This window comes from Podarcis gaigeae, assembly GCF_964106915.1.
Source record: "Podarcis gaigeae genome assembly, chromosome: 9".
NCBI classification, from domain to species: Eukaryota; Metazoa; Chordata; class Lepidosauria; order Squamata; family Lacertidae; genus Podarcis; species Podarcis gaigeae.
In genome coordinates this window covers 57,517,736-57,528,179 of record NC_139685.1, presented here as the reverse complement: position 1 = coordinate 57,528,179, position 10,444 = coordinate 57,517,736, and the positions used below count along the sequence as shown (strand labels likewise).

At 43.8% G+C, this 10,444-nt stretch overlaps 1 protein-coding gene across 2 annotated transcripts in view; it reads left to right on the top strand.

Annotated features, from left to right (window-relative positions):
* Positions 1-1,489: 1,489 nt before the first annotated feature.
* The window catches only part of TET2 (tet methylcytosine dioxygenase 2), a 69,393-nt gene continuing 60,438 nt past the window's right edge, over positions 1,490-10,444 (top strand). For both annotated transcript variants that reach the window (XM_083756247.1, XM_083756246.1), the window contains exon 1: positions 1,490-1,753. The gene's annotated coding sequence lies outside the window, so the exon portion shown is untranslated. The remainder of the gene's footprint in view (positions 1,754-10,444) is intronic.

Sequence of the window (10,444 nt, the reverse complement as noted above, 5' to 3'; positions counted from 1 at the left end):
ATATGGTTAAGAATGACCTGCTGTTTTTTATATATATTCTATAAGCTGCCCAAAGTGGTTGGGGAAACCCAGCCAGGTGGATGGGGTATAAATAAAAATATTATTATTATTATTGCCTGCTGTTATATTCTACAACAAAATACAAATGCTTTAAACGAAAACAATTCATCAACACAAACTGTATCACTACAAATGTGCAAAACAAGTTTCAAAGCAACAAACTATCTCCATGTGCTGCTTCAGTGTTACTCTTTTGTATCTAATGCTTGTGCGTATTTCTTTGCAATACATGTTTCAATTGTACAACGTCTGCCATGTTATCCTGTATTTCCATTCGGTGGAACTTAAGCCTATGGATTGCAATAGGTTTACTCCGAGTATGGTTTAGGAAGATATTGTTCTATATCCATCCTTTTTATTTGTGACCACACATTGACGACATTCCAAAAATGATCCAGTGGTTTGGATTAACTTTTTTCTCTTTCCTCCTTTTTTCTTTTTAAAGTGCAACAAAAGGCAGTCTGTTCTCGTTTTACAACTTCTTAAAAACAAAACGCAGGGTGGTTTTTCAATGAATATGCTGCAACATGCAGTCCAGTTAAACATGCCCGGACCCATTGATCCCACAGGACTGGGCTGATCCCCTCATGACTCTCTCTGAGCCAACGGATTCTTCTGTCTGCAGCAAAACACAAACCACCAAAGAGTGCCGACCTTGATCAGTGCCATCCACGTGCTGCTCCCCGTGCGCTCACATGCCCGGCGTAAACAGGAGGTGGGACTGGAGGAGGAGGAGGCGGCGGCGAGAGAAACCCCGCGGACTTTGGAGAACTTGGGCGCAGCAACCCTTTAAAAAGCACGGCCGAGCCCGCGCTTCCAGCCAATGGCGCCCGAGCGAGCGCTGAATATGCAAATCGAGGGGCGGGGCCTGCGCCCGAGCCGAAGTTCGCCTTGCCAAGCAAGCAAGCAAGCCATTGTCGGAGAAGCAGCCTCTTGCTGCTTAAAGGACCCGGGAGTGGGATGCGCGCGTGCGCGCGCTCGCCCTCCCTAACCAGGAAACAACATCTGTTAAGAATGACAGCTCCTTGTTTTGAGTCCTTTGTCTGCAACTGTGTCACATTATCGGGGCTGCAGTGCAGCAGCAAGGAAAAGGGCGGATGGGGGGGGCTGGGGAAACACACAAACACACACAAAAAACACGCTTTCTGGCATTTCCTGCCCTTCTGGTTTTAGAGCCGAAAAAGTGATTAAAAAAATAATAATAAAATCCACCAAACACCCCCCGCCCCCACGCGCGTTACAACACCACCCTTTCCTATCCGGCTCCCCTGTTAGAACAACCCAATAGAGATATCCCAGTCAAAAGTCTCCCACGCCTTTGTGTGGGAAAACCCCCAAAGGGGGAGAGGCTGGCGTCTCTGCCAGTAGCCAGTAGCCAGTAGCCCGAGCCCGCTCGCTCGCCCGCCCGCCCTGGCGCTGTTGGGGAGACAGCGAAGCAGCAGCAGCAGCAGCCTCCCCCTCTCCCGCCCTCGTTCGGATGGCAGTCACGTCCGCCGCTGGGAGCGACGCTGGGGCTCCGCCGAGCGAGGAGGGAGCAGACGTCAAAACGGCCTTATGAATATTGATGCGGAGGCTAGGCTGCTTTCGTAAAGGAGCAGAAGGAAGCAAGATGGCTGCCCTTTAGGATTGGTTAGCAGGGAGAGCAGATTGCTTCGGCTGGATTCGGCGAGGCGGAGGGGACTGCTGGAAAGAGGTCAGAGGCGCGCTTCTCTCTCTCTCCTTCTTCCCTCTCTCTCTCTGTCTCTCTTTCCCTTTCCCCCTGTTCCGAAACGCTCTCCTTTTTTGACCTCCTTTAGTAGCCCGTGGGGCTCCTTGGTGTGACTTTTAGGGAAAGAAACACACACACACACACAACTCTCCGCGGGTCCAAATGGAAAAGAAAATTACAGCAGCTTCGCCAACATGGCTGACAAATAGAAAAAATCGAAGCTATTTTGGGGGTTCCTTCCCCCTTCTATTTCCCCCTGTATGTGTGTAGCTTTCGCCTTGTGAACTTTGCTGTTTTAGCTACTTGGGTTTGGGGTGGGTGAGCCTCCCCCACCTTTGTGTTTGTTGGACAGAGAAGTCGATTGCTTTAAGTTTTGTTTTTTTCCCTGTCTTATAAAATTGCACTTCTTTTTCCTCCTCTTCGCTTCCACGCTACACCCCTCACCCCCAGTTGCAGCCGCCCTTTAAACGTGTGTTCTCGCTTACACACGTGCTGAGTTCTTAATCGCGTCCGGGCTTTATTCTGGAAAGAGACTCCCAAGTGGCCTTGGGGAAAGCAAGTTTGCGGAGGGTCGCTTTACAAAAAAAATAATAATCGATGGTTGGGTTTTGTGACCAAAACTTTAAGAGTATATGCCCTTATTAAAAAAAGAATAGCAATAAAGTGGAAGAGGGTTTGTGATCTCTGGGCAAAAGCAAACTCTTTCTTGAGAGGTGCCTAGCGTTAGAGGGCATGGACGTTCTGGCTGGACGCAGCGGGTTAGAGAGGCGTGCGTGCGAGATTTTTAATGTGTGAAAGTGTTTTCCCCCCCGGCTTTGTGCTTTTCATGAATCAGCCCTCATTTGGTTTACCGGTGAGTGACAAGCAGACACAAAGGCAGGCGCAGTCCAAGAGAGAGGGCGGGAGGGGGGGGGAGAGATGGGGCTGTGGAGTTTTCAGGACGGCAAGGTCAGGGGCGCAGAAGGAAAGTGAAGCCCCCCCCATCCTGGGGAAGGAAGAGAGAACTGGGGAGGACATTTGCTCCCCGGCTTCTTTTCTCTACCTTTGCAATTCTCTGTGCTTGCTATTTTGGCTTCGTAATTGCTGGATCCCGTGATGAGAGCCAGTTACTCAATGTGGGTGGTGGGCGGGGGGTGGGAGGACGACGAGGGAAGCTTCTTATGCCCTTTTAAAATAATTGCCATTTAACGAGATCAAGGCTACTAAACCATAATCTACCAGGAATGCGCCAGTCAAATGCAAAACGTTGTGCCTTCTTGTATTTATTATTTAGCATTAAACCTAATTCCAATCACTCCCATAGGTCATATGTTAGATCTGTAATGGGAGCTTTAATCGAATTGGAAGTGTTTCTTTTTTGCCACTTAGCAGGCTTTCTGCAACAGTACTTGGGTGTACGTTATATAAAATTTACCTTTGTGAACTGATTGTGGTGGGGATGGAAGGAGCTGATGTGATCTTAGCAGCTTTCCACTGAAACGTTCACTCTGATGATCTCATTTTGAGATATGTTTTTCCCCTCCATGGTGAATATGCAAATACAAAACCTGATACCATGAGATGGTAAACAATGGTAGAATAGGACTTGTCTGGCTGTTACATATTCACAAATGCATTTTTAAAACAATGAAGGAAAAGATGCCTTCCCTCTGTAGAAGAAGGTTGGTGGGTGGTTGTTTGCTAGCTAATAAGGCCATTGTATTTGCATTTTAATGGCAGGCTGACACTCCAGGAAGAGGGGTAGAGAGGAGGAATAGCAATAGCCTTACAGTCATTTGTGGAATTGCATGTGTATTCCATGATGGCACTTTCAGTTGAGATCTAAAGCCAATAGAACAGAGCTTATTTGTAAAACAAATTCAGCAGATGGGTGTTAATGGTCAAGCATAATGAGCAGGCTTCAGTTATTGGGGTGGGGGGTTGATCAGAAGGCAGAAACAACCCCATACCCAATGCATGCCTGGTCTTAAACAAAAACTAAAAAACACCAAACCTCCCTAACACAAACCTGTTGAAACTCCCTTGTGAGTTCTTGCTACTCTTATCTCTGTTAACAAATTCACTCAATTAGCTTGTGTCCAAGCTGCAGTCTGCTTTGAAAAGTAAAAGGGATGTTAGCAACAACTCCCACATTACTCCTCAAAGGTTAATGTGCTTTGTTGACTTTTTCTGGTTACCTCAGCGGAGGGTTGATTTTTTTCGTATAAGCTTAAGAAGTTCATATTTCCTCACATTGTTCTATTATTTTTCAGTAATAATAAAAATAGCAGTATGCATTGTTCTCATGCGCTGCTTGATATGTTCCCAGATAATAATTGTTGTTTTATTTAAGTTAGTGACACACGTATGAAGTACAGTGGAAAATAGCTATTTTCTTTAAACAAAACGGTATCCACCTACTAGACCTCTCTCTCTGCAATGGGAAAACTTTCTTCCATAATCATGAACTGAGCCGTTGGTGTTTTGTCAAGAATATTCAATATTCTGAAAAGCTTAAACAAAAAAATTAAATCCTTAAGTACTGCTGATGGGATTCACCTTTGAAAGCAGCTTCTGCACACAGATTCTCTTTCTCAGCTGGGAACTCCACACACAGATTGGTTGGGGATCCAGTACAGCTTCCATTCACAATATGGAAGTAGGCTCATCCTTCTCTTTCAGTGAAACTGGTCTCTATCCCAAATTACAGTCTTGGGCTGCATGCATATTGGTGCACACAAATGTATCTCGACTTAGGAGCACTGAGCATCAGCATGACACTGGTTTCTAGGAAAGCAGGTAACAAGTTAGCACAGTTCATAAAGTTCATTTGCCACATGTAGTCCATAAATATGGTAAAGGATGCAGGTGGCGCTGTGGTCTAAACCACTGAGCCTCTTGGGCCTGCTGATCAGAAGGCCTGCGGTTCGAATCTCTGCGATGGAGTGAGCTCCCATTGCTCTGTCCCAGCTCCTGCCAACCTAGCAGTTCAAAAGCACGCCAGTGCAAGTAGATAAATAGGTACCACTGCAGCAGGAGGGTACATGGCATTTCCGTGTGCTCTGGTTTCCATCATGGTGTTCCATTGTGCCAGAAGCAGTTTGGGCCACACAACCTGGAAAGCTGTCTGTGGACAAACGCCAACTCCCTCGGCCTGAAAGCGAGATGAGCACTGCAACCCTATAGTCACCTTTGACTGGACTTAACCATCCAGGGGTCATTTACCTTTACCATAAATATATTACCAATGTTCTGTGACAGATTCTGTAGCATCTTGTACTTAGTAAGGGTAAGGGTATCTAGATCCTGCCTCAAAAGTACTTAAATCTTTACTTGTGTAACTTGTAGGATAAAACCTTTAGCTTAGCAACATTATACATAATATATACTGTAGAGTTGAATGACTTTTACTCTTTAGAAGCTCCATTGTTGAACATCCTAGTGGATGCGATAAGAGTTCTAGGTTACTGCATATCATCAGAATAAACAGTGACAACTTTATCAGAATGTTGCCCTTCTAGAGATAAAGCATGTTATTGTTATTACTTCTGGGACCTTTCACTTATTGTATTGTTTTGCATACGCAAACCTCATTTTTGAAATGAGGTTCCTAGTCTTAGACTTTGTTATGCCAAAAGTGTTGTGCCCTGATAAATTGTTATGGTTGTTCAATTGTTACTCAATTTTGAATGGCAAAAGGGCAATGTGAAGTGACTGTGGCTGCAATTCTAATCTCAGTGGGGCTTGCTTCTAAGCAAACATGTTTAGAGTCATGGTGATTGTCTTGATTTCCAAAATAATGTGTAGCACTGAAATTGCCATTTGAAATCAGTACTTTATTCCTGCAGGACCAACTAAAACTGGTTGCCCTTCTCAAAAGCATCTCTGTCCTCAAGGTTTCATAAATGTACATGTGGCAAACTGCACTATTTTGTTGCAGCTTGCCTAAGTGCTTTTTCTGCTGGGGTTGCTATTTTACTTAGGATGCTACTTGATTGGCACAGTGCAGTTATAAACTTATGGGCTGGATCAACCCATAAGTTAGCTGTGCTTTATTTCTGTTAAACTTGCTGAGGTTTAACTATGGCTAACTTTTCAGACTGATTTCAGTGGAACTCAAGTTCAGCTAACAGACTGTGTTCCTAAACACAATTACCCTGAGAGTAAGTCTCATTGAACTAACTAAAGGTTATTCATGAATAGACTTCACTGCTAGTCTGGATCAAACCCACTGACTACTTAAAAAAAACAAGACAAATTTCCCCAACGTCCATGGGATGTTCACTGTCCATGCCAACTCTAGAGTATTCACATTGCTAATGAAAGATTGAGCAATAATTTCTTTCTTGATAATAAATGGGCAAAGGGAAAATGGAATCCTTAAAGTGATGGGGAGTACATTCACTTTTTAATTCCCTGCAAGGATAAGCTAACTATTGGCAAAACATTCTGTTCAGGGCAATATTGCTGATTTTGAAGAGAGCAAAGAGATCTTTTTCATGTTCCATTGGACAAATGTAAATAAGTTTTTTTTTTGTTCTACAGTTCTGTGATTCTATGATTTACCAGAGCCTCAATTTTTTTGGATTGGAATGTGTGTATGCTGCTGTCAGTGGATCTGTGGGCTAGTCGATTGTTTAAGGGCAGGTAAACATATATGAGACTCAAACAGATATTTCCCACACTCCCCAACAGGTAGATAAAGAAAAACTGTGACTTTGCTGAGCAACTTCTGAGAAGCAGTTGCTAAAAATTCCTCTCTGTGTGAGATGCTAAACTTGGTTGCTAAACTTAGTTTTCCCCATTATAGTCGAGGATCATGATAAGTTGCAGGCCTGATTCTCCCGAGCCATACATGAGACTAGGTCAAAACTATCACCTTGACTTGGGCCTGGAATCAATAGGAAGCTCATTCAGATGATGCAACATGGATATAATATACTGCTAGTGACTTTCCACCATGTAGATGTGGGCTGTATGCATGTTGTATTCACTGTACAGTCGTACGTTGGATCTCAGACATCTTGGCTCCCGAAAAAATCGGCTCCCAGATGATCAAAATCCGGAAGTGAGTCTTCTGGTTTTCAAATGTTCTTTCGGAAGCCGAATGTCCGATGGGGCTTCTGATTGGCTTCAGGAGCTTCCTGCAGCCAATCGGAAGCCATACTTTGGTTTCTGAACATTTTGGAAGTTGAACAGACTCCCGGAACGGATTCCGTTTGACTTCCAAGGTACGACTGTACTTCCTAAGAGATTGTCAATGGCATTATAGTAAAGAACACTTTGGTTACAAAGTTGTTTGGTTACATGCAAGAAGCAGAGTGGCTACTCTGTTTCAATCTTCTTGAAAGAGATTGTTATGGCCATGCCACCAAGTAGAAGAAGAAGAAGTGTTTGGATTTGATATCCTGCTTTATCACTACCCTAAGGAGTCTCAAAGCGGCTAACAAACACTCTGTGAGGTGAGTGAGGCTGAGAGAAGTGTGACGAGGTCACCCAGCAGCTGCATGTGGGGGAGCGGAGACGCGAACCCGATTCACCAAATTACGAGTCCACCGCTCTTAACCACTACACCACACTAGAGCCATTGCAACTTAAACTTCTAGGAACTGGAAATCTGTAAGGCCTGGTTGGTTCGTAGCTGCTCTGGGATGAAGATTCTCCATGTTTATTTCACTTATAACCGGCTGTTTTCTCCAGGGCACTTTTGAGCTTGGATATGTAACTAGAAAACTTCTCCATGGAATTCAAGCACCCTGAGGTATTTTTGAAAGCCTCTGTGTGTGGCAAGGTGGACCCTGGTGTTAGATTAATTCATGGAAGGTAAATGTGTCATCAGCTATTGCACATAACAACTAAATATGCATATTGTGCCATGCCCAGTGGTAAAATATCGCTGACTACTAGATACTGGGGCCAAATTATAAGGAACGGCTAATGGCTGTTCCCAGAACACCATGCTTGTGAACTTCCCCAGGGCATCTGCTTGAGAGCTCTAGGAGTCAGAAGTGGATTAGATTAGATAGACATTTAATCCAATACAGAAAGTTAGCACTTATGTCTTTATGGGCAGAGGCAGTCTGGATTTACTGTGTCTGTCACCACCCAGAAGAATTCTGTGTGATGGCATTTTGGAGCTTCCAAAGCATTATTCACAACTGCCATTGCTGCAGCATAGCCTTTTAACAATGACCAGTGCCACATCTGGGTCAGCTTTGGTACAAGATCAATGCTAACTCCATCTGTGCTGTTTTTCTCCTTTGTTTTCTTTCTCACTCTTTCTCCCCTTTGTCCACTTTTGAGCCCTTGCTAAGGTTCGAAAAGAATTGGTGGTTCTTTTGAACAATAATGGAAAACACCATCTCAAATTATTTTGCCAAACAAGATAAACTATTGATTTGTCTTGTTCTCTCTGGCTGCTGTGAAGGCATTTTGCCAATTCTTAATGTTATGACATCATCTAGAAAGGCTATTTGTTTGATCTGGTTCTGAAACGCAGTGGGATGCATTATGAATCATAAAAAACTGACTGCAGTGTGAATCAGAGATGGATAGAGGCTAAAGAGAGATTTGAGCATACCTATTATAGCTCTGTTGTAATTTTAATCTGAACTGCAGGTAACAACAAATCCACTTCAGTGGACCTCTGGAAACTTAGAAGTCTTTTAAATTTATTTGAAAAATCACTAACTGAAGATGGTACTGAAATACAAAGCATGTCACAGATACAGGTGTAGTTGTGAAGATTCTAATAATCAGTGTAAGATTTAAGAAGCCTAAATTGTAAGGGCTGGTGACTGATTTAACCCATGTCTAGTTTACTGATGAAGATACTGTGCTATGAATTGGGACCCCCTCCCCTTTAGCCGTGCTATTGTCCTAAAGCAGGGTTTCCCAAACTTGGGTCTCCAGCTGTTTTTGGACTACAGCTCCGATCATCCCTAGCTAGCAGGATCAGTGGTCAGGAATGATGGGAATTGTAGTTCAAAAACAGCTGGACACTCATATTTGGGAAACCCCACCCTAAAGTCATGAATTGGCTTCTGACAAACTACTCCCTTGGCCTCAACCCCAGCCCAAATGCATAGGATAGCTGCGTTAACGAAGTTAGACCACTGGTCCATCTAGGTTAGCATTCAACGCTGACTGGTGGTGGCTCTCCAGAGTTTAAGGCAATAATATTTCCCAGCCCTGCCCAGAATTCCTAGGGACTGAACGTGGGATTTCTGCCTGCAAATAATGTACTATACCACTGATGTGAGTCTTTCTTCCTACTCCCTTGTCTTCTGGATTCAACAGTATAGAGTGCAAGAAGAGCTTTGACCTGAACACTCTCGGTTTCAAACAGGAGTCTTTCCCAGCCCTACCTGAAGAACGTAGAGATTGAATCATGGAGCTTCAGCAAGCAAAGCACATTTCCGGTGTCCCCTGCCCTATGGTTTACCATGGTGTGTGAATGCAGCCGATATTGTAGATATATTCTAGAACAGTTGAGAACTGTTCTTGTTCTTAATCGTTGGCATTTGAAATTGTTTTCCTCTGCACAAGGAAAATGGGACTTGAAGCAGATCTGCAAGGAAATCCAGTTTTGCTGAAACTCCAGATAATATGCAACACTGGAGGTTGTGGCTGCAATCCTACGCAATAGCCCTGAATACATAAACAGCCACACCGTATACATCATGTAAATGTGGAAGGTAAAGCTCCACACATTTTGCAGAGCTCCACCACCTGCCATTGCCAGGCATGAAAAATATTTACATGAGCGGGAGACTTTGAATTATAGTTTGTAGTTCTTCTGTCAAGAAGGGTGTATCACCTGCCGTTCTTGCCCCCAAGCAAACCAAACAGATTTGCTTGGGGTTCCCCTATAGCCGTAATGGTGATAATGTCTGGACAGCTGTGACTGCTTATTCACAGAAGGAATAGAGGACATGCAGTGTGGAGATCTATGGACATGGACTCTTAGGTCTAGTTCACATGTTCAGGAGTGGTCTGACTGGCATGTGTGAATCAACCACTGATGTGTGTATCTATAGCAGTTACATACGTGTTTCTAAATGGAGTCCGTTCATACTTCATTGGCATCCCATAACCAAGTGATGTCCTTGACTTTATGAACCTGCCCTTAGAAATGTTTCGATGTATTGTTTTAATTTCTCTTTCAATTTATACCCCACCCTTCATTGTGTAATGATTCCAGTGTATGTAACATACACCGCAGATCAGGATCATAAAACCACTACAATGGAAAATTTCCTGAAATGCTAAATAAAATTCCCGATGCAGTTCTAATCCTACAGCAGGCAAGACCCTATTAGTGTCTGGCCTCACTACATTAATGTGCTCCAAATGAGATGGCCTGGTTCTTAATGCATCAGGGGCCAGCCATTATCACAGAGGGGAGGGCATTCCATGAAACTGGTGCCACCACTGAGAAGGCAGTATTCCACATCACAGTGAATTTCTGCCAGTAATGGGATGCCAAGAAGGGGTTCTCCCACAGATCCTGAAGCAGAGCTTTTAAGAGGTTTAAAGGACGAAAGCAGGAGTTGGGTCAACAGCTTTGCACCTTTTTAAAAAAGGGTTTGTGTGTGTATCCCTCCTCTATTTGAAATGATTAATTAATTCATATTATTGAAATTATCTCTGTAATGTAGAAGGGTGAGGAAGAGTACTGGCCTGGAGAGGGCTTAT